Raw genomic sequence first — 24,620 nt, 5'->3', positions numbered from 1 at the left:
TCAAGTCCACAGCTCTCCCTTATTGCTTGTTCCCAGAACATGGTTATTCATAGATATAAGCCTCCCTGAAGGATCAGTTATTTTAGGAATCACCTTCTTGTGTGGTGCTTCCCTATACACTATGTGCAAATGCTGCTCAGAATATGTTCTCCGGGAATCTGTCTTCACTTTTGAAAATTATTTAAACTAATCATTGCATCTAGTGGTAGGGAGTCTCACATATTAACTATTGTATGAAAAAAAAGAAGTCAAATGCACTTCTCTTTGTGGCAACCTCAGAGGTCAAACTCAGACTCTTGAACTTTCTTAAATTCTTGGGTTGAAATTTAATATATATATTTTGTCTACTTAGTATGTAATTTAAAACAATCCTCCTTGATATGATTGGTACCCCGTTCCAATAAGTTGAACTATAATTCCATTTTTCTCCAGGCAAACGTGGAGAAGTTCCGTGAGTGGGAGAGTGGGTGGGGGAAATCAGCTAAATACTTAAAATATTTCAAATAAGGGCTATAATATAATTGTGCACGTGCAAAATTAGACAACCAGTAGAGGGTGCCAAAGGATATAAACATCTATTAATGTTCTGTTGCCATGTAATGGTCAATTGAATTTGGTACCAAATATGTTAAATGTTTAAATCCCTTTGTACTTATAATGAAAGCACTGAGCAAAATTATTTGTTTTTCTCTATCTTAGCATGCCTTAGGATCTAATGTAACTTATATTTATTATGAATAAGGAATGATAAATTAGCATTTGTATAATTACTTCAAACTCAAGATTCTTCATATTTATTACTTCTGTATAATCCATTCTTTGAAGATGCTTTATTCTGAGTCACACTGTTAAACTCAGTATTTTTGAGAGTGCCAGCTTTGATAACAGCTTTATACATTTTCAAGCAGGAATTTTTTCCAATTTTCTTTGAAGTTCCTGGGGACTGAGTATGGGATCATGTATGTGCAAAATACATATTTAAACTTCAAGGTACAGCTTTTCCTTTTAGGATATGAGAATATTAGTTTTCCACAGAATGCGGAAGGATGTATCAGTACTGGGGCTTAGAAAGAGTAGCTTAAGGGCACGTGATGACTGTGTATGTATTTAGACAGGTTCACATTTATTCATATAACATGCTGAGCTTGATTAATGTTAATTGGTGTGTGTATGTGTGTTTCATATGTTTCACGAAGCCAGTATGTTCAGTTCATTTATGGTTTGCTCGTTTGTTTATCAGATTATCCACTTTTCATTCAGAAGCTCAAGACAGCATATATACATTCTATTTTCCTATTTTTCCTCACAACAAAAACCTTAGGAAGTTGGTTGGGCTGAGAGAAAATGGCTCCATGGCTGAGAAGGGAATAGAACAGTGATGGAGAACCTTTTAGAGATCAAGTGCCCCAAAACCACCACCCCACCTGTCTCTGCTCTGCCCTCCCACTGAGCCACCCACCACCTCCACGGCCCGCCACAGATCACCCAGGCAGCCCAGCAGTACCATGACGGCCATACCCTTTGCCCGTGCCCCGCAGCATCATCTGCGTGCGATGGGGCGCAAGGGCGGAGTCCTGTCCCCGCTGCCCTGTCCTTCGCTGCGCTGCTTCCCGTGGGCTGCACCCACAGGCAACTCTCCTCCGGGGGGGCTGCTGGTGAGGAGGGGGCCATGGGAGGAGGCGGGGCTGGGGCAACAGTGTGTGTGCCTACAGAGAGGGCTCTGAGTGCCGCCTCTGGCACGCGTGCCATAGGTTCGCCACCACTGGAATAGAACCTGCATCTCCTTGGTCCTAGTACCTTAACCACATTGCTTTAATGTTTTCTGCAAAAGCAGAAATTAGCTAGCTAGCTAGCTAACTAGCTTGCTTGCTTGCTTGCCTGTTTGTTTGTTTATTTATTTAATTTCTATAGCTGCCTTACTAAAGAACTCTGGGCAGTTCACAATTCAAAACATGTATTACAATTAAAATTTAAAAAACATTTTAAAACAATAATACTAAAAAGCATTAAAACAATAAAAACATTATGTTTAATCCAAAGTATGTACAAAAGCAAGATATCTGGCCTGTTAACAATATAACCAAGAAGCAGGGCCCTTGGAACATGTAGCATCCCAGGCTCGGGAGGATAGCCAGATTTTCAGAGCTTGACGGAAGGCTAATAGGGTTGGGGCCATTCTAATCTCCGAAGGGAGGATGTTCCACAGAGCAGGGACCACTGCAGAAAAAGCTCACCTTCTAGTTCCTGTCAGCCAACATTCTTTGGCAGATGGGATCTGCAGTATGCCCATTCTATTTGACCTGGTTGGATGGGTAGACTCTGGAAAAAAAGGTGCTCCCTCAGCTACTCTAGTTCCAAGCCATGATGCAATAAACAGGTTACATAAGCTTTATGAATGCTACCAATGTGTGCTGGATAAATTCAAAGCAAGTGCTTTCTGCTTCACAGTCCAGTTTCTTAGCTGGACTAAGTTACACCAAGTTAACTTTATATCAGTCAACAACCACAAACCAAAAAGAGAGAGACTATCAAGATAGAGGATAATGGATTCTAAAGAAATAGTGGAAACATTTAGAAAGAGTCAATAAATCTTGGCTTGTTCTTAGTGCCATTAATAGGTTATGAGATCTATTATTTCCTTTCTTCAAATTCCTACCTTGATTAAATCAAATTAGCAATCTGCTGTCCAAGTTACAACTATAATTAAAAACAAAAAAATTAAAAACAAAAAAAGAGTGGTCCAGAAAAAGCCGCCACTCTGAAGTCAGTATCAGTTAGTAGTTAATGTATTGGAATGTGATTGGGATATTCTTTAGCAGCAATTATACATCAGCCCCAAATCCCTTGCAGGAGTATTGCTGTGATGATAAAATGATGAGAAGCCTCTACATATGCCACCTGGAACTTCTAAAGGAAATGGTAATTTATAAATGTAAAAATATACTTCCCTACTGGAAGAATATGGCAGGCACTCCCAGACAAGCTGTCGTTGTGAAATTATAGTACCCTGTTCATAGAATTGTATAGAGGACAATGACATACATCATTTCCAAATGACAGTATATATTTCTACTTTGTCTGTCTTCCTGGTGAGGAAAAAAAACCTGTCCGGTGTCCTTTAGAAGTTGTGCTTCTCAAACTACTCAGTGAACCAGTGAGCAGCGCAATAATTTCTAGGATGTAATGAAGGGGCATAACCAGAAGAGGGAACTTCATGCCTCTAACAACTCCAGCTCTATAGTCTTCTGCTATTAGATAAAGGATGCTAAGCAAGCTTGGCCCATCTCTCTCCCAAATGAACCTATTGCTATCCCAAGCCCCAAAAGACCTGGATGCATGCTCCCATCTTCTCTGTCCCACAGGGAGAAGAAAAAAAAGGAGCAAACTACTTACTGTTGCCTACATTCTGGGCTGATAGAGGCACTTTTGAATTCTGGAACAGCAGCTTGCACAGATGCCCAAGCAAGATGGGATGCTGACATCAAGCATGAACCCTTTTCTAGGACAACACAAATAGATCTTTTGTCTATCTAGCTCCACACTGGCACCACCACTTCGTTGTATCTCCCAACAGAACAATAGCAAAGTTCAGATCAAATGGGGAGCAGGGAGGAGGGTTTCTCACAAAAACAAGTTTTTCATCCAGCTATGGGTAATGAATTTCTGCTTTTGTGCTGGAACAAGAGTCTCCTGGGTGCTGTGGCTCTTATTCTGCCTTTCATTCACCTGCAAACTAAATTGGAATTTTAATGGTCCATATCTCCTATGTGGTTGAATATGTTCCTATATCAATTTCCACCAGTTCAGTTCAATCTTTTATTTACATATTCAGAGAGAATTCAGAAGCTAAAGTAGTTTGAAGATATATCATCCACTTATGATAAAACAACAGATCATGGATTTCCTTTTTTGAGATAATAGCAGAAATCTTCAGTCAGAGCAGAGAAACAAAGTAGTCTTTTAATAACCAAAGAAAAAAGACATGTGACTGAGATACCTGTCCATCCTTAATAGCCAGAGATAGCAAGCTTTGGCTGCTATCCAGAAAACATCTGTTTGGTCCAATAAAAGATATTGATTGGCATAGTATGAATGTTAGTCATTCAAATGCAATATCTCTGCTGAGGAGAGAAAGGAGTTGAAGAAATGGTTCCTCCACTGCATAATGAAAGATTTAATGGCCAGCACTGCTCAAATGAAAAGAGGGGGCAGAAGACATGACTTCCTAGACACATGAGATGTGTCCAAAAATAAGAACTGGACAAGAACATGTCACAGAATCTTCAATAAAAATCTCCCTTTTGCCCTGCCTCATAAAACACAACACAGTTCTTGGATGTATATTTTGCTGTTAAATCAATTGCTATAAGTGCTTAACAAATGGAAACTGTCATTTCAGTTCTGCTTTCTGCCACTGAAATGGGATGGGGCTGGCAGACAGTGAATTGTGCACTTCAGCGTGTCATTCAGTTCGAGATAGCAGTCGCACGGGCACAGAGATGCCTAGAAACCATCTTCTGTACTAATTTGGGAGAAAAGTCTGGCAGAATGCAATAGAGTTGGGCCTTCTACAAATAACCATATTTGTGACCCTTGGGAACAGAAGGTGACTGTGGTATATTGGTGATCTAGAGTGTTAAGCTTGGTGGAAACAAAAAAAAAAGTAAGAAATAGAAGTATCTTTTGGTTTAGAGGAAATACTACTTTGGGAACTCCTGAGATACTCCTTCCTGATCATGTTGCTTTACTCTCCAAGCCACTGGCAAAATAAAAAATAGGATAAAATCCTTTTATGTCACTATAAACATAGCACCATAAACAATTCAAAATTCTATTGTAATTCTTGTCTGTGTCTATACCTGATCTTTTGGAAACTTGAAAACTTACACCATAATAAAGATGAACTTGGAAAGAATGCAGACAAGGTAAATCTCTGAAATTTTTGCACATCCACCCCAAATAATGTGGAGAGATAAGGGAATTAGCCCCTTGGCTCAATATTTCAAAAGGTGATACAGTATCATAGTCATAGTGGAGTGATTACATAAGAGTAACCTACTTAATCCGACCTTAGAATTTGTCAGTTTCAGTCCATTTCATCAGATGTGTGAAGCATTAGAGCCAGTTGGCAAAGTGTGCATACACACATGCAGTAAAATGGAAAATATATACTTTGTGACATTTCAAATAAAGCTTAAATAAATGCAAAAGCAGCATTTACAATATAACAGCAGGGAATAGTGATTACATAATTGTTGCTGTGGGCCAAGAAATCAATGTTCCTGTTCATATTGAAATGAAAAATAATCTACCTTCATTAGAGGTTTGCAGTTGCGTGATGAAATCTCTTTTGACTGTTTATGCATTGAAGAATGGCATTTTTCAGATAGCTGGAGTTATTTTAACATGGGGGGGAGGGAAGTTGCTCTGCTATTTTCTGATTATAATACAAATATCTCATTAATTTTCTCACATAAGACCTGAGCTGGCAATGCTGCCACATTTAGCAAACTTTCTTGTTTGGAGTACAGGAGGTGAAAAATGTAGAAAGATCCTGGAGCTGAGCTTCAGATGACTGCATCCCTGCAGTTTTCTTGGCAGCCTTGCCACTGCCTTTTTCTGAGATGTTTTTCAACTTCTCAGAATGTAGCCAGAATCAACTGACTTTGTTTGCAGGTGGTTTTTGATTCTTCTCTCAAACAATCCAGGGCTTTGGGATTGTATAGACATGCCATGATATTCACCCCTTCACCTTCTATTCCCTATTCAGGTGCTACTTTCTCCTGAGCCACAGTGGCCTGGATGCGGCTTCTCTCTTTTGTATTGTGAAATATATAACAGAATAGAGAGCAGAGATTCCGGAGTGCTTTTTCCTTTTGGCCAATACAACTTTCACTATGGTTGAGCAAGGAATCTGGGGCAGAGAGAGGAAGCACTGGTCTCCCGCCCTTGTCCCACGGAAGCAGGGAATCCAGATGCTGTAAATCAAATAACTAGCTCCTTCCCTGCTCTCTTCCTGCTCTGCTTGTCCTTCCTGCTTCGATTGAGTCCCTGCTTGGGGCTTACGGCCATTCATGCTCCCTGAGCACGGGCTCAGGACAAGATGTTCAGGCAGGAGCCACATGTGGCTGAGTGGCACGTTTGCCTATGCAACGAATTGGTTGTCTGCCTGGTTACACAACACTACAAAGGAAATTTGGTACACCATCTGGGAGTCTCTGCTATAAAGAGCTATGATGAACAAGACGCTCCAGGCAGGCCTTTTCCAACTTGTTGCCCTCCAGATGGGCCAGACTACAAGGCACAGAATTCCCAGCCAGTTAGTACTCTCTCAGCCGGCTAGGACACTGAGAGGATTCTCATTTGAAGAAAGCTGCTCCAGTGTATCCTGCAACCTACAAGAGTGTTGTCTTTATTTTGGAATTTGATATGTCTCAAACTTGACAGCTGAACTGGAACAAAACAAATGAACAATGAAGAAATAGGTGCCTTTGAGTTCTCAATTCAGAAACAAAATATGAAAAACAAAAGGAGTCCTATTGTCAAGTCGAAGGAGAAATCTTCCATTGCTGGCCTCTTAAAACAGCTAATTCTGATCAAGATAATCTGATTAAATTGCAAAGTAAGCACTAATGAGGCGTGCACTCAGTTTAATTAATGGAGCTTGGCCCATTCTAGCCACATGATTACCAGTTAGATGGTGGTGCCAACTTAAAATGAGCACCGTAAAAAGCTGAAGTTAGAAGCTCCCAGGTTGTCTGCATCATGATCAGATGAGCCAATCTGTAGAAGTTTGGGGTCAATTTAGCATGTAGGAAATCCTTGACTTATGACCATAATGGAGCCCAGAATTTCCACCAGAAGTCATGACAGTCATAAATCAAGGCAACTATGTGGCTGACTCAATTTTATAACCTTTTTTTGCAGCAGTCTTTAATGAATGCAGTGGCTATAAAACTAGTTCATTCATTCCTACTGGCATTCTTTTGCCGGAAACCAACCCCAAAGTCCAGAAATAGGTAAAGAAATGTTGTAAAACATGGTCATGTGACCACAGAACACTGCAACTGACTGTATAAGTGAGCCTGTTGCCATGTGCCCAAAATGTAGTCATGTGACTGGAGTATGCATACACACTACCACAGTGGTGGCGAACCTATGGCACATGTGCCAGAGGCGGCACTCAGAGCCCTCTCTGTGGGCACGCGTGCCATGCCACAGAGATGGCAACTGTCCCTCTTCAACCAGCTGTCCGCTAACTCGCCGAGGTCCCACGTGGTCGGATGCATTCCAGCACCTCCTGGCCTTGCATGCTCTCCTTTTCCCGGGCACTACCCACTACATTGCCTCCTCAGCTGTCGGCTGACTTTCCAGCTCAGAGGCGGCTTCTCTGAATTGCTGGTGGCGGGCTGCAGAGCCCCAGAGTGCGCCGGGGCCAGCAGGCTGTGGCTGCTGATGGACACTGTCAGCCCCATGCGCTTGCTGGCCTCTGTGTGCGGGGAGCGATTATGTCAGACAGCAGCCACCCAGGCCCCTGCCTCACCTTGCCCTGCGACAATGGCATCCCTGCCCTGCCTCACCTCACGCTGCAGGACGAGCCTCCTGCCTACCGCCCCACCTATCAGAGACCCCCTGGATCTCCCCCAACCCTGCCCGCCCCCCACAGGCATCCCTCCCCATAAGTAACATCAAGGTGACCACGCCCACCTTGGCCACACTCACCCAGTCTGCCATGACCACCCAGCCACGCACACAGCCACTTGGCACCCGGTGATAAATAAATAGGTTTTGGGTTGCAGTTTGGGCACTCGGTCTCTAAAAGGTTCGCCATCACTGCACTACTATCTAAACTCTAAAACGGGGTTGTATCTTTTGAGATGTCTGTTGTGAGTTTGAATAGTTACTATGCAACCGGTTATTAAGCAAAAACTTCTTGTACTTCCTTACGAATGAAATTCAGTCAGGAAATCACTTTCCCTTTTGTATGCCAGGAGCAAGATGAGTTCTGAAACTTTAGCCACCAGGGGTTCATTCACCTTCAGTCATCCTTACTATTTGCCAACTATTTTAGCAAGGGAGGATTAATTCCCCAACAGTTCCTCATTAGAAGAAAGCATGTGAATTTATTTCCAGAGAAGATCAAGGCTGGGAACAATTATGGCTGCTCATTTAGTGACCCTGTTTCTATCAGGGAAAGGAGAAATGAAACCATTTTTTTTTCATATCGTTCATTGTACACATCTCACATCAAGTCTCAGTTTAAAGTCAATTAGGTATTTAGTCAACAAGCAAAAATATAGATTTGGAGGAAGGTGTGTCCAGTTCTAGGATCATGCAAGCCATGTCAGTATGGCATGTATCTGAATAATAATCTATTTCCACATCTGTATATATGTGTGAATTATTAAAGCATATGCATATGATGTTATAGTTATACATTTTAATCTTTGTTTGTTCTATTTAAAAAAAACACTAAAAGCCACTTTATGTAAAATTTCATTCCTATTGAATCAGGATGATTTTACTGGTTGGCTTGGTTTGGCCATACAAACCTGATGCAGAATATGAGGTGTTCTGCTCTTCCCTTCCCTTCCCTTCCCTTCCCTTCCCTTCCCTTCCCCTCCCTCCCTCCCTCCCTCCCTCCCTCCCTCCCTCCTTCCTTCCTTCCTTCCTTCCTTCCTTCCTTTCTTCCTTCCTTCCTTCCTTCCTTCCTTCCTTCTTTTCCAGGGATGTCCTAATTGGTAAACTATGATTAAACAATCCTTACCAATCAGAATACCAAACCATTTTCTTTGCCTGAGTGTTACAGTTCAAATATCATTAATTTAATAATATTAATGCACATTTAGAGGTACACATTCACTTACGGGTACATTAACTCATCTGTGGAATAAATAACAAATCATTCCCTTTCTATGTGCACACATTTTTTCCCCTGTTTGTGTGCGTTCAGCATGAATTGTGCAGCGCTTCAAATTCATTTTCCAAAAGCTGCACTAGAATATATGAGAGTGAGAAAGTTCCTCTCAGCAACTTTTTCAAACCATCCCATTTTTTTTAAAAAAATCATGCAATAGCTATGTTTACCCCTGTTGGTTCTGAAATACAAGTGCTGCATAACTCTAATGTATATAGCTCTATTTAAGAAATGTGGTAACTACCAGAGGGACTGCTGGATTAGACTGCCGTAGCAAAAATACCATTTAAAAAAATGACACATTTATTATGTCATATGGTTGTGGGCAAAAGAGCCAACTTTGGATAAATCAAATGAAAATCAAATTGCATTAAAGATGTGGTACCAAGGCCTTTTACGTTTGAAATCACATGGTTCAGAATGTTGCCAAGTTTCTCTAGGAAGCTCATTTTTTTTCCATAAATACATGAGCAGGAAGAAAAAATTTAGGCTCCCCGCCATGTAAATCCAGCAGTGCTACCTTCCTCCTGCCATTAACCTGCTGGCTTAAGGGAAGCACCTCTTAACTGAACTTGTAGACCATCCAGCTGCTCCCAACATGAAATCTCAATCTGTCACTAGATGTATGCTGAGAAGCACCTGTCACCTGCAAAAAATTTTTCTGGCAAGTAGTTCCTAAGGGACATATTGCCTTGCAGTCATGAGGAAAGATCTGGGCTAAAAGCCAGGTGGCAAGCAGTAGTTTACTGGAAGCCAACGGAAATCCTTCTTTGGATCCTCACTCATGCATTTCTTGGATCGAGCGCAGCCCCACCTGACTCCATCACAAAAGATCGCAAGCAAGTAGGTGGCAAGCTGCTAAGCCTACATTGGTATGGAAAGGATTCTAAATTCATCCTGTTCATAAAAAGATTATTACCAAAGGACTTGGGAAACCATTTCAAGTGTCAATTATAACTGGGAAAGGATAAAATCTATCTCCAGGTTCAAGCTGCTCAGAAGCATTAGCACGCAAACTGTAATATCCAGATGTCTTTTTGCAGACAAAACTTCAAATACCAAAATGCAGGAAAAGGAACTACTGATTTTGATATGTGGCCCTTCCTCGTTACAGCAACTCCCCTACTCATTAGTTAATGTTGCTTTTAAAAGAAAAAAAAAGTTACTTGCTTCACTGACTGCAATAATGCTTTGGACTCCATCTGGCATATAGGGATGAACCTTAAATTGCTACACAAAGCAAAATAGAGAAAAGATGCATGACCTGATTAAATCCACTCATCAGCGCATGATAAAAATAAACAGGCAAAGCAAGGGTTCCAACCAGGCATAAAGGAATTAGACAAGAATGCAATTCTACAAATCCCTCCACTTTTTAACTCATCCATGAGTTGTAACTGACTTCAATTAAACTTTGTCTTGAATTGAATGGTCACTATCGGTATTACGGTACTTTCACAGAAGCACCAGGCGAATCTAGTGCAGTAATAGAGTCCTATGAATCGGATTATAAGAAACTTCTGTGTTAGCTTTTAACCTTCCAACAAGTAATGTCAAGCCTGCTTCAGGGAAAGTGACAGCCAGAAGTCTTTGAAAGCTAAAAGGAAAGAAAGTGGGAATGGACAAAACTCTTATCTAATTGTAATGCAAACAACACATTTGTTTGCAGACTGAAGGTGTGGGCATTTGTTCAGTTTGTATTCCCAGTTCCTAAGATAGCCACTAAACTTAAATTTGCATAAAAATAACCTAACAACATGCTTTCAACATTAATAAATTACTGGTTTATGCTCTTTATTCTTCTTTCTCTCTCAGTATAACTTTATTATATATGAAAATGAGGGCAAATATGCCGGCTTTAAAAATACATTTGGCAACTCCAGAAGTCTTGAACAAATTAAAAAAAAGTGTACTTGTATGTACCTTTGGCTAAGCCAATTAAAAAAAACCTTTAAACTCTTAAATTGATTTGTTAATGTTTCTTGGCTGAATCTCGATAGAAAATGATGGCATGGCCAAGGCAGTATCATCCTAAATAGTTTCAAATTTAACTTCTATAGTTTCTATAGGTGAATTACTAAGATAAACCATATGTAAACATTCAGTATTTTTATTTTAAAAATACACTCATCTTAACTTCAACAAGTTACCAATAGCCCCTGATTTATCAATTTGGCTATGGAACTGCCAGTGCTATCATTAGACCAGATGAACAGTAGGTCCTGGGTGGAAGAATAGGTTTTTTGTATGTCCCGTGTGGCTTGTTTCTGATCAATGCTGGAAGATTTAATTACCAGATCAGTTCATTTTCCTAACTCTTGGCCTCAACAATAACACACCTTGGGCCAGGTTTACTAAAGGAATAGCTCCTTCAAATGTCTCCTTGCTCTGAGAATGACTCCAAGGGTAATGGCAGAACTGGAAGTATCCCCTGTATTTCATGGAAATATTGTTATTTAAGGGGAAAAGGAAATATGAACATTGATAATAACATTGAATTTACTTTTTTTATGAATCTTTTTTATGACTTTGTGCATAGCCACACTGCATTCAGAAGGAATTGTTGTTCAAATTTACAATTTGATTGCATTTAATAGGAGAGACAAAAGTATTTGCATATTTCCAAGAGTGTAACACTTAACCTATCTTTATGACATTCTATACACTTAAACATTTTGGAGAATTAATTCCATTGCAAAATGTTATTTTTTAAAAAAATATATACTCTAATAACTGAGAATTCAGTTTTCGTCACTGTAGAAGATGGTCTAACAAAACATTTCCACAGCAAGGAAGGAACTAGAGTCTTATTTTACCATTTCTCATTCTATTTAATTATTTTTTCTATTGAATTCAGTTTAATTCTATGGTAGCTTAAAGAATCCATTTCCAAAGTTCTCTTGCCCCAGTGAAGTGTAATATAATTAGTAATTTGTTGCACATTGATAGCATTTGCCGCTATGGGTGAGAATTTTACCCCATCACAAAATTTGGTAGTACTGGTCAAAAGAGTTACAAGATATGATAATTAAGGAAAAAAAGTTAATTATGGAAGAGAATTAATCATGCAATGTAATATATTTCATTCTATAGAAAAACTCAGCTAGCATTTGCAAAATAGGAAAAACTGGAAAAGGAACACAATATAAATGTAGCTACTGAATTAACATACACATAGTTACACACCACAAAATCACAGCAAAGAGTTACCTCTGACAATAGAGGTTGTGTTCCTCTCTTAAAGATAATTTCAGCTCTTATATGAAGGATCTACTGTCTTTAACAACTACAGACCAGGCATGTTGACAAAGGAAAATGTGGAGCTGACATTCCAATACCCTACTCTCTCTATATCTTAATTTTAAATTATATTTTTTTTCTTGCCAAACCTGACTATAGCATAAAAAAAATATAACATACCCATTAACAAAATATGCAGTTCACCTTTGGAACTCAATGACCCAAAGTATCAAGGCCAATAGAAAGAAACTAGTGTCAAGTTTACACATACACACATCTATCCCCCTTCATTCCAAAGTTTTTCCTAACCCTTTTGCTGCTGCAAGGGGGAAAAGGATGAACAAATTGTTCATCCTGGTATTTCTCCTGCATCTTCTTTCTTCTGAATCATTTAAAGGGACAGGAAGGGGCAGATGGGAAAAACTAGCAAACCTTAAAAAGAGAACTGCTTTGGGAAAAAGCTTTATATTTACCGAGAATATATCTAGACCAAATGCAACACAGTCTTGGAATTAATTGACTTGTAGGGGATTTGCATAGAAACTTTAAAAAAAAACTTACCTGGTTGCTCTAATAAACATGTTTATTTCATTTTATAATGAAACAGCTTCCTATTTGGTTTTGTTCTTCTCTGCCCCTTTCACTAGCAAATGTAATGTCATGTACAAGTTTAAGAACAGGATAAATGGTGGTAGTGCTGAGTACTTCCTGATTCCAAACTACACATGGAGAACTTACAGAGGGAATGGCAGGGACTCTCCAAGGAAACAAGAGTGGCAGCTTCCCGGAATGGGAGGAACGCTTCTTGTGGCTCACAAGAAGGGAAGACCTGTGAATCCCCAATTAAATTATTGCTCCATTTTGCACATTACCCCCAGTGCTTAATTGCAGCGTGCTGGCTTCTGCCAAGATACCCTCCTCTGCCTGCGTGTCTTGGGCTTTAGCACTCAAATTGTTTTGTGTACTACCACCCTCATGACAAGCAAACTGGCAAAGATGCAGGAGCCACACTGAGCCTGGCAATTCCTCACTTCATGCCGCTGTCTCCCTGGGAGCCAGCACAAAAAGGCTTTGAAAGCATGTAGCCACCGGCTTTCATTGAGTCTCTGGCATTAACTTTTCCCCTTTCCCTCTTCAGTAACTTGCTGCAGGAGCAGCAGCAGCAGCATTGTGCTAGGAGGTCGGCTTTGCAGTTCTCACATGCGTGTCTCTGTTGGTCCGTCATCCCCATCAGCAAACAGCTCCTTCCCCACCTGGTGCTTTAGGAAAGGTGGCCCACTGACCTGTTCTCGGGGGCAAGGTCTCCCTTGGCTGCTCATTCCTGATATCTTGGGGCGTTGCAAGCACTGCTGCTGCTCCTGCTTGCTGCTTTCTTCCCATCCAGTCCTGCTGCTTCTGGGGTGATAATGCGCTTGCCTCTTACTCATGGACTTGGCATTACTTTCAGCTCAGTTCCTCCAGCACCATGCTGCCCCCGCCTGCCCAGTCCCCTGCGTGCCCTACCGGGGAGCCCATCAGCATTCCGTACCCAGACACACAGCTCTCCAGCTGGTTTCTCCATTTCTTTTTCTCCCTTTCCTTTCCTGTCAGTCTTCCTGCACCCCACATGCAGGGTAAGAGCCCTCGGGCGTTTGAAATCTCATCAATACCTCTCTTCACTTGCAGGAGGCGAAATTTATCTCCTGTCTATTCTACCGAATTGAGGTAGATGGGGAAACTGATCAGGCCAAACTATGGAATATCTTGAATAACTGTGGCTGAATTTTCCAATATTTTGTCTTTCATTGAAGAGTAATCTGGAAAATGCCACGTTAGAACAAAGCAAACTCACGGGAGAGAAGAGCTTTTTACATTAATTTCACACACACTTTTCCTGATTTAAACAGCAAGCACACGCATGAACCTTATTTGGCTTTCTTAAATTGGTCCAAAATGCATGAAAAGAAATATTACCAGAAGATAAAGTAGGATTCCAGCAAAATCTACATATAGAGGTTTGGGCTGGTGCTATTAATAACATACTAATTTCTACAAAAGTATTTTAGATATAATTTTTTAAATAATTATTCCAATTGAAAGAGAAATTTAATATTTTTATACAGTGAGGAAGAATATGACTCAGACTTGGTATCTATTCCATTTATTGGGAAGTAATAAATAGGCAACTTCTAATTATTGCTTTCTCTTTCATTGTTCTTACAATAAACATAAGAAGGAGAATATTTGTAGCTCTGGGTTGAAATGAGGGGTCCTTGGTGCTCTCTGAGCTTGCTTGTTTTCTTGCAGACTTTTCATTACCCTAACTAGGTAGCACCATCAGTGCTAGTCTGATGTTACCTAGTTAGGGTAATGAAACATTTGCAAGAAAACAAGTAAGCACAGTCTAGCACTGATGATGTTACCTAGTTAGGGTAATGAAACGTCTGCAAGAAAACAAGCAAGCTCAGAGAGCACCATGGACCCCTCACATAAGCAGCGTCCTACTGGATTGGATCCCTAGCCCATCTAGTCTGGCAGTCTGTTTTCACAGTGGCCAAACAACTGCAAAAGCAAGACCACTAGACTGCCTGCAGATGGCCTTCAGAGGCAATCACACTGCCAGTAAGCCTAATTGCCATTGATCTCCATGACTTCCATGAATTGGTCCAACCCTTTTTTTGAAGCCAGCGAAGCTGGTAGCCGACATCACATCATGTGGTACTGAATACCAAAGTTGAATTACATTTTGTATTTTAAAAAATCCTTTTGTTTATCATGATTCTTTTAGTATTCAATTTCATTGCATGAACTTGGGTTGTAGTCTTTTGAGGAGGGGAAAATAGCTTCTCCTTGTCCGTTTTATCTTTTATGCACCTTAATCCTGTAATACTTTTACACACCTTAATCATGTCCTCCTTTATTCACTTCCCTTCTAGACTAAATAGCCCCATATGTTGCAATTTTTCCTCATAGAGAAGCTGCGCCAGCTCCTTGATCATCTCAATTATCCTCAATATTCCAGATGTGGCTTCACCATTGATTTATCAAAGGACATTGTGATATTGACATCTCATTCTCAGTACCCTTCTTTATCATCCCACACCTGTTATTGGCTTTTTTTTAATATAACAGATGTACAGTACTGTTCCATTTCAGCAGTCTCTATTCATTGCTAGCTCTGATTCCATTAATTTGTATGACAGGTCTGGATTTTGAGCAGCAATGTACATCCCTTTATATTTGCACTCTTCTATTTTCCATGCTGAATTGTAATAGATAGCTTTCAAACTGAGAACTGTCTTCTTACAAGTACTTAGACATTGGGATGCAAGAGTCCCAATCAAAGCAACCCAAGCAGAAGACTCTCTAGCCTCTTCAACACATCCAAAGAAGGTAGTGCCTAGGGCAGGGGTAGGCAACCTTGGCTCTTTTATGACTCGTGGACTTCAACTCCCAGAATTCCTGAGCCAGCCATGCTGGCTCAGGAATTCTGGGAGTTGAAGTCCATGAGTCATAAAAGAGCCAAGGTTGCCTACCCCTGGCCTAGGGTTTTAGACAGAAGACACCAGAGAATGAACTTCAGGCCTCTTTCATGCAAAGTGTATGCTCTCCTACAGTAGCTACGATATTACAGAGAACGTGGTTATAACAGTTGAAGCAATAGGCACTTTCAATCTTAGCTGCAGGACATAACATGAAGGCAATAATCTGAGAGACAGAGAAAGTTCAAGTTGCAATTGTATTATCAGTTAGAATTAAGATTGAACTCTAAGGCTACATTGAATGGGGAACCTATTGTATCTTTCTTGTCTGCCCAGCACACATACACACAATGCTGAAAAAGATGACTCAACCACCTGATTTTGTGTAATTAGGATTAATTATCTGGGTCGGGTACTGACCACTACCACCAGCCCAATTAATCAGCTTCAACAAATGGATTTGATTTGATTTTGATTTTATTAAATTTATACCCCGCCCTTCTCCCGGAGGACTCAGGGCGGCTTACAGCCAGTTTAAAACAATGATATAATACAATACAAAATTTAAAAAGATTAAAAATAACTATTTAAATTTGGCCGTTTCTACTAAAAATTTAATTTAAAAGGGTAGGCTCAGACCCCATATTGTGTCTGGACAAGGAGAAGGGTAGTTAGTAAGTAATGCCATTAACAAGCCCTTTACTTAGCTGGGCTGAGATATTCTTCAAGCTGGGTGCTCAGGGTTAGTGTCTCTGCATGCAGCTTGGTTTAGTTTCTTGGAACCAGGTATGCTTGGAATACATTGAAGAATACAGTTTCACTGGTATCTACATCATCAGCATTCATTCACTGTGTTCATATGTTCCCTCTTTACTGGGTTATTTTAGGCTTGGCTGGCGCACCCTGATCTTCCAAGGGCTCCTGCTTGCAAGCACCTGTTGCAGGGCATCCTGACAAGCCCAACCAGTCCTAGAACTGATAACAAGCTAGGGTTGCTAAGAGGTCATTCTAAGACCCGTATATATAGAACCAGGGCTTTTTTTGTCATAGAACGCCCAGAACGGAGTTCCGGCAACCTTTTTTGGATGGAACCTTGTAGGGTAGGCAAGGCGGGTTGTATGACGTGTGTGAGTTCCGGCACCTTTTTTTATTTTTATTTTACAAAAAAAGCACTGTATAGAACACCACATTCTCTCTAAGGCTGAGGGCAATCTGGGTGACAGATGTGAACAGCAAAGACTTGATGATGAAAGTCAATACTCTTCTTTTCTCCCACTCCGCATGGATATATGTGTGACAGTGTTTCATAGTTAGGTTCTGGATTGCTGGCTGAATTGGTAACAGCAGGTTGCTAATACTATAGGTTGAGAACTGTGAATTGGAAACCCACTCTAGACATGAGGGAGGAGGGCTAGATGAGCTTTTCTCTCTTTTACAGAGGTAAAAGAGCTCCATTGCAGAATATATGTTTGCAGTCCAGAGTCCATAATACCGGACTGAACCAATAGGCTAATTAATAAATGCAAGTTTCCAATAGGCTAATTAATAAATGCAAGTTTCCAACATTAGTGTTGACCAACAATTCATTCCAACTTCTTCTATTCAACTCTCAAAGATTTCAAAGATCAAAGATTTCCTGATTTTGCAACTCAGAGTATAGGAAGGCTGGACTAAACTCATTACTGTACAAATACAGGATAGCTAAGTACTGTCTAATCCTCACCTTCAAATAGGCTACCTCTTTAGCAACCTCCGTATCTTTAAATAAACCAGAAATATTTAGTTCAGTAGCAATTTGTGAGGATGAATTTTAACGTTATCACCTTGATTTACCGTATATGTCCCTGATTCCAGGGTGGGATGAAGAAAAGTGAGGAGCATGATCTAAGTGGAAAGGGGAGCGCAGGTCTCAATGGCATGAATTTAAAGTAAGATATCCCAGACTTCTTCTGATGCTCATGATCTCTAGCTGCTATCTCTTCTTCTTAGCATCATGATGGCCATTTCTATGGTAACCATTTACAAGGTCACCTTGCACAAACTGGACCATCTGGTGACATTCAAACAGTGAATAAGAGAATGAATGAAAATGACACTCCAATGATTTAGGTTTACCCAAAATTTGGATATATTCCAAGAATATAGAAATTTTATCCTCTCCTTGAGTTCTGATCTCAGCACAGCTTGCTTTGGCTTTTTTTATTAGGGAGGGTTGTCTAGTACAGCCTATGACAGAATGTTAAGCTTTCCTGCTCCCTTCTATGGCTTCAAGCAGCCCAGATGTTTCCTGAACATCGACATCAAGAAGCCCAATGAGGCATGAATGCAACATCGCAGACCGTCACAGTAAAATGTGGAAAAGGAGGGGGGCGGGTATATGCCAGATGAGGTCTGGGGGCCTACCATAGCTACACATAGAACGGCTCTGGTGTGGAGGCAATTGTTACAAAATGCTAGGCTTGACCAGTCCCTGGCTCTGTATGACCTTGATTCCACTGATGCAGGAAAAGCAGATAGGAACACCAGCAGTTTTTGATGCAATCAGTAGGGGGAGCTAGTTAGATTAGGCAGAAAAAAATTCAATGCACAGATTAAAGCAGCTTTCTGTTGTCCACTATAGCAGTGGCCCACAACCTTTTGGGCTCCAGTTCCATGGAGACAGTTTTTTTCATAGACTGGAGGGGGTGTGCTTTTGCATGCTGCCTGTATCCCCACGGATGGGGCTTTGCTTGTTTGCATGGCCTGGTTTCTGGCATGCTGCGGCCCAGTGCTGGTCCACGGACCGGGGGTTGGGGACCCTTGCACTATAGTACATTAATTCCACAGAGCATGCTTTTTTATAATAACCAGGCTGTAGGACCATGTATCCAAATCACAATACCACTCTCCAGACTATATTGTAAATGCAAATATACGTCTGTATGCACCACATTGACGTGTATTCATGTATTTAAGTAATTACTCTTTAAAAAACCGTCTGTGTTCATGTAAGTACCAGCTATTAATAAACATGCATTGACTAAAACTTGAAAACTATAATGAATGATCTTCCAAGGACTGCTTCGAATTGCCTACCACACATAGATTTAGAACTGCTAATTTGTTCTTCAGGTCAAACACTGAATTTTAAGTTTGCTTTTGATAATATTTAGTTTTACTTCTGTCAGAAATTAATTTTATAGTTTGGACCCACTTTTTGGTTCCTATTACTATTTTGTTTAAATGGAATAATTCAGTCACATTAAATTATATTACGAAATCTGCTATATCCCAGTCAAAATTCTTTGGGATTGGAGCAGGCTGTAAAGCATTGTAAAGTAAAATAAAAGAAAAATAGGCAGGCAAAATCATAAATATTAAACTATAAGTAAAACATAGATCATATCTGAGTAAAAGAAACTACAAAGAACGGCTTGTAAAAGCCATTTCCCCACATGCGATGTCAAGGCATTTCATAAATTCCTCAAAAATCAGTTGCCTGCTATGAACTGTAAGGAAATATGAGATGAAAGCCTCAGACATCGGGATAACAGCCAGATGCATAGGGAGAGGGGATAATAAAGACATTACACAAGGAGGGAAGGAATACCTTACAACAGAGCTGCCTAACAGCCTAACACAGAATCACAGAATTATTGAATCATAAGACTGGAAGGGATCTTGGAGGTTATCTAGTCCAACCCTCTGCCCAATGGCAGGAGATCTTATATCATCCCGGAAAAACGATTTTCCACTCTTTTCTTGAAAACCTCCAGCATGTTTACAATTGTTTAAGAATAGAGTTGAATTATTCCTTTTTCTGACATTTATTGTAAACTTCACTGAAATCTTCACTACTTACATAAGCTGGAAAACATAATTGTGCTGATACCACTAACAAGAACAATAAAAGGGCAATATTGGAACTCCTTACAAGTTTAGGTTGTACCTGAAAACACCTGTGTAGCTTTCAGCACAAGAAGCATTTTATAGACAAGAAATGATAGATAAATGACTAACTTATCATTAGGTACTAGAATTTTCTCAAGGAGATTGTAAAATAAAGTCAAGAGAAGATTTGACAATCGATTTGTCAGTGGTTTTCTTATATACACTTACCAGAAAGCATTAAAGTGAATTATAGTTTTTGTTTTGAATAATGTAAAACTGAGTTTGAAACAAAATTATGTACTAATGATGAATAAGTTATTGCTAAAATGTATAAACTTTTGTTAAAATATGAGAACAAGATTAAGCGAAAGAATGTATGTTTAAATGGGCTAAAAACTTTGCCACAGTATACAAATGGACAACAGGAAAATATGTGGCTGAAGAGATTGAAATTTGAATTATGTTCTAATCTTAACGAGAATCTTTAGAAAATGATATATTGTTGATATTTGACACCAGAGAAATTTTCTAGAATGTATAAAGGTGCTTCAAATTTTTGCTGGAAATGTGACCAAGAAGGGATATTTTATCATCTTTGGTGGTCATGTAAAAAAGCCAAAACAGTTTGGATACAAATACATGTATTAATTCAGAAGATTTTACAGATTAAAGTACAATTGAAACCAGAGATTTTTCTTTTGGGACTCAGACAAGCAACTAGAAAAAGTCATGGAACTTTATGTTTATATGTGACAACTGCAGGAAGACTATTGTATGCTCGAAAGTGGAAATGTTTGACACTGCCCACAATGGAGGAATGGTTGGTGAATATGATGGAGCTTTCAGAGATGGCTAAATTGACTTCCTTGATCAGAGAAAAGACACTAGCCCGTATAGACTTTTTTGCATAACCCCCTCCCCAAAATCACTTATGACTTGTAGTTTTGATGATAGAAAAAAGTTAGCTATTTCATAATCATAGAGTAAGAGATAATTTTGTAATCATGTTTATATTTGCTGTAGAATAAATCAGAAGGTTCTTTCTGTTTCTTTTTATCCTTTTTCATTACTATTTTTTCCTTTTTTCCCTGTCTCTCTCTTTTCTTTGTTTTCTCCATTTCATACTAGTTTGTGTTAGTTTTTATGATCTCTTTAAAACTTTCAACAAAATTAATTTTTAAAACATGGAAATTCCTTATGACAAGACATAGGGATGGCCACTAACCTGGATAGCTTTAAAAGGGGACAGAAACAATTCATGACTCATTACTATCTCCAAATTTCAGTTCTTAGGAAATATCTCCTTATAAACAGTGGTACCTGGTTGGTCATTGAGAGAAAGAAAATGCTGGATGAAGATTGGCCTTAGCTTGATCTAAGAGTTCTTACAATCTCACCCAAAAAGCAAAAAAAAAAAAGCATTTCCACTTAAAAGATATGAAATAGGGAATATTTTTAGCTTATTTACACTATGCAAGTTATACCAACACTAAAACCAAGCCACCATAACATAAAAGGACACAAATTCGGGGAAGAGGTGATGGTGGAATTAAATATGCCACTGAATGCAAAGACATCTCATGCTCCGATAACAGTAATGTCACAACAGCTATCAGTCTTTTTCTAGCTTATGCGGCAATTCTAGGGGCTATTTGAAATAACTGAATATACTTATGCAATCACTTGTTTAACATAAAGAGCCTCCAGCAGATACTCATGAGATCTAGTATAGTTCCTTCAACTCTTTAGCACAGGGAAGATTTAATTTTTATTCAGTATTAATAAAACAATAACCATGTGCTATAAGGTACAAATAAGGAATGCAAACATTTTAAATCTGCACCTGGCATCCTTCTTGAGCCATGACAAATATCAGACCAGAAGTTGTTCAAACCTTCAACACGCAAATAACTTTACAATATAAGCAGTATTACTGTTAAAAAAACAAATATGCATCTATCAATAGATCTGAGAGGTATGGTAGACAAAGATAGGACAGAAAACTCAATCCATGCTGTATTTTTAGTTTAGGAATATTTTACCACTACAGGTAGTCCTCAGGTTATGACCACAACTGAAACTGGAACTACTATTGCTAAGGCATGTGGTCATTGAGTAAGTCATATCCTGTTTTATGACCTTTTTTGCCACCTATTGTTAACCGAATCACACAGTCGTTAAGTGAATTGCGCTTCCCCCACTGACTTTGCTTGTCAGAAGTCAGACAGGAAGGTCGTAAATGGCCATCATGTGACTCCAGGATGCTGCTGTAAATACACATTGGCTGTCATGCACCCTGATCGTGATCACGTGATGGTTGTCACTTTTTTCAGCACCATCATAACTTTGAACAGTCACTATAACAAATGGTCGTAGGTGGAGGACTATCTGTATTATACATTTTGCTGCAGTAAGGCAGCAGACTAGAAACTAAGGGACTACGAGTTCTAGCCATGCCTTACACACTAAGCCAGCTCGATGACTTGCGTCAGTCACTCTCCCTCAGCCCTCAGAAGCACACAACAGCAAACCATTTCTGAAAACTTGACAAGAAAATTGCAAGGGCTTCTCCAGGCAGTTGCCAGGAATCAACACTGACTCAAATGTACCAAACAAACAAACAAACAGACAGACAGACAGACACCTTAGAAGGATTAATCACAACATATACCAAGAAATAGATGCCTCAGAGTTATATTTATATTTATTATATTTATTATTAAATTTGTATGCCACTCAAGCCACAACTCTGTATCATTATTCATAATATCATAAATATTTATTCTATTTTTCAGAGAATTATTCTCAGGAAAATCTCACAGATGGTATCTCTGCAACTTAACCATATGTGTGTCTACTCTTACTTAAGCCACTTCTCAGCCACTGCCATTACTGTAGGGTTGGAACCTTAGCTGATATTTAATTATAAAATAATAGTAATTATCAGTTAAGGATAAGAGGGATGCTATGCCTCAGCAATACAAGATGCTGAGCTTGTCAGCTAGAAAGCTGACAGTCTGGATTCGAGACCCGAGTACTGTGCAATGCGGTGAGCTCCCATTACTTGCCCCAGCTCCGGCCCACCTAGCAGCTTGAAAGCATGCAAATGCAAATAGATAAATAGGAACCATTTTGGTGGGAAGGTAACAGCCTTCCATGCGCCTTGGTGTATAGTCACAACCACAGGAGTCTCTTTGGACAGCATTGGCTCCCTCAGCTAAAAAATAGAGATGAGCACTGCCCCCTAGAGTCAGACAGGGGAAACCTTTATCTTTTTTTAATTCTAAAATATTTATGATGGCAACGCTTATTGGTAGCTCTAACAAACAAACAAGCAACATTTATAAAAAAAAGTCAGAGGAAGTTGATTGTGAACCCAAATTGGAACATAAAATTACAGTACAGCTAACAATTAACAATCCTGGGATTTCCTGGTGTTCCCCTATTCAAGAAATAACCAGATCCAATCCTGGGTAGGTTTTCAAGATCAGCTAAAGTCATCTAGGTGCTTCCATATATATAATAAAACATCAGCCATTTTACTTTAAAAAATTAAAGAAACAAAACTATTAAAGAAGAAAACTAAAATAGATATATTCATATATTAATTTGTTTTTAAAGATTATATTGGTATTAAATAATAACAGATTAGGAAGATTAAAATACCCATGTTAAAAGGCAGATATATTTAATCAAAAATTAAATACAGCTATGTTTACTTTGATTATAGTATAGTATCACAGTTAGCACAATTAATATATAAACTATTTTATTAAAATATTTAAAAATTCTTGTAATAAAATTATGGAATAACTTCTGTGTAATTTTAAAATGTGTCTATTACAAGAGAGAAGTCCCATTAAAAGTTAACTACATTTACGTGTTTTAAATTCTCTTGAAAAAAATCTGGCAATGAATGTTTACACCAGAATAAACAAATACAGACCTGTATTTCTTAAAATATCTTGCACACATATTTCGGAACATATAAAACTTGAAGTTATTTCACATATCTATTCACCAAAGAACAACAATATGCTTGTAGTTAATTTAATTTGGATAGTGTGAAATAAGCTGCAGTCACTCGATGTCTCTCATAATGCGGAAAAAAGTAGGAAAAAAAGCTTATCAACCCTATCAGGCTCTGCGTATAATTTCAGGATCTAAAACTCAAAAGTTATCATGCATTGTAATTTATCCTTTGGAGGGAAGAGAGGACATTAAAGGAAATATACTTCCAATGAAATATTCTTCCTCTGAATTTCACACTGAATGCATTTGCTTGGATGCAGCAGGGAAAGGCATCTCTGCATAGAGAAAACAAGGGGTGATGGTATAAAGGGTTCTCCCTTGCTCCAGCTGTTAAACACATCTTGCCACATCAGAGAATCCAAGCGTGTTGGTGCTCGAACATCTGTTTTCATAGAGAAATCTCCTAGGTTATAAACTCTGAGTGTTTGCATAAAATCTTGATTTTACTCAACCTGACTTAAGATACATATAACGGCATTAAGTGAAGTGGAAGTTAGTAGTTATTTTGTTTCTTAGCATCAGGTAGAATTTTACATCGAGAGACATCTCCATTTTCAATTGCAAATTACAATTCGATAGCCTTGATGATTTTTCTCAAGCAGTGCTTGCAAACTCGGCAGCTACTTTATACTGTTTTTTGAATGTAGATAAATAAACATTCTACTAAAGTTTCCAATTTAGCTTGCACTTACTTGCAAATGTATATCAATAATTTAGCGTCCTTCATGCTGATGAAGTTAAGTCAATATGCTTGTTATACACAAAATTGCTTTCAATATTTGAGATAATAAAGAAGTGAAAATAAAATATAGTTTACTTTGTTTTTTAACCTAGGATAGAACATTATGGATTTTAAAAATGTTTTTGGACTCAAGAGTTTTTTTATAATGCTTTTTGGACTTGGGTCTCCTCAGGGTGCCGTCGGCCAGACAGTGCCGGCTGGCGACCCCAAGGGGGAGGGCCTTCTCTGTGGGAGCTCCCACCCTCTGGAATGAACTGCCCCCAGAGATCAGGGTGATCCCTGATCTCCCTTCCTTCCGCCGCGCCCTTAAGACTTGGTTGTTCCAGCTTGCAGGACTGGCCTAGGGTAATTTTTAGAG

The 24,620-nt window shown here is 39.2% G+C and overlaps 1 protein-coding gene across 1 annotated transcript in view; it reads right to left on the bottom strand.

The window, feature by feature from the left end:
- The window catches only part of SLC6A9 (solute carrier family 6 member 9), a 44,787-nt gene that overhangs the window by 10,643 nt on the left and 9,524 nt on the right, over nt 1-24,620 (bottom strand). The window lies entirely within an intron of this gene.

The sequence above is a fragment of the Protobothrops mucrosquamatus genome, unplaced genomic scaffold, assembly GCF_001527695.2.
Source record: "Protobothrops mucrosquamatus isolate PMUCROS unplaced genomic scaffold, P.Mucros_1.0 scaffold39, whole genome shotgun sequence".
NCBI lineage: Eukaryota > Metazoa > Chordata > Lepidosauria > Squamata > Viperidae > Protobothrops > Protobothrops mucrosquamatus.
The sequence above is the reverse complement of the archived record's forward strand: the minus strand, read 5'-3'. Positions and strand labels throughout refer to the sequence as shown.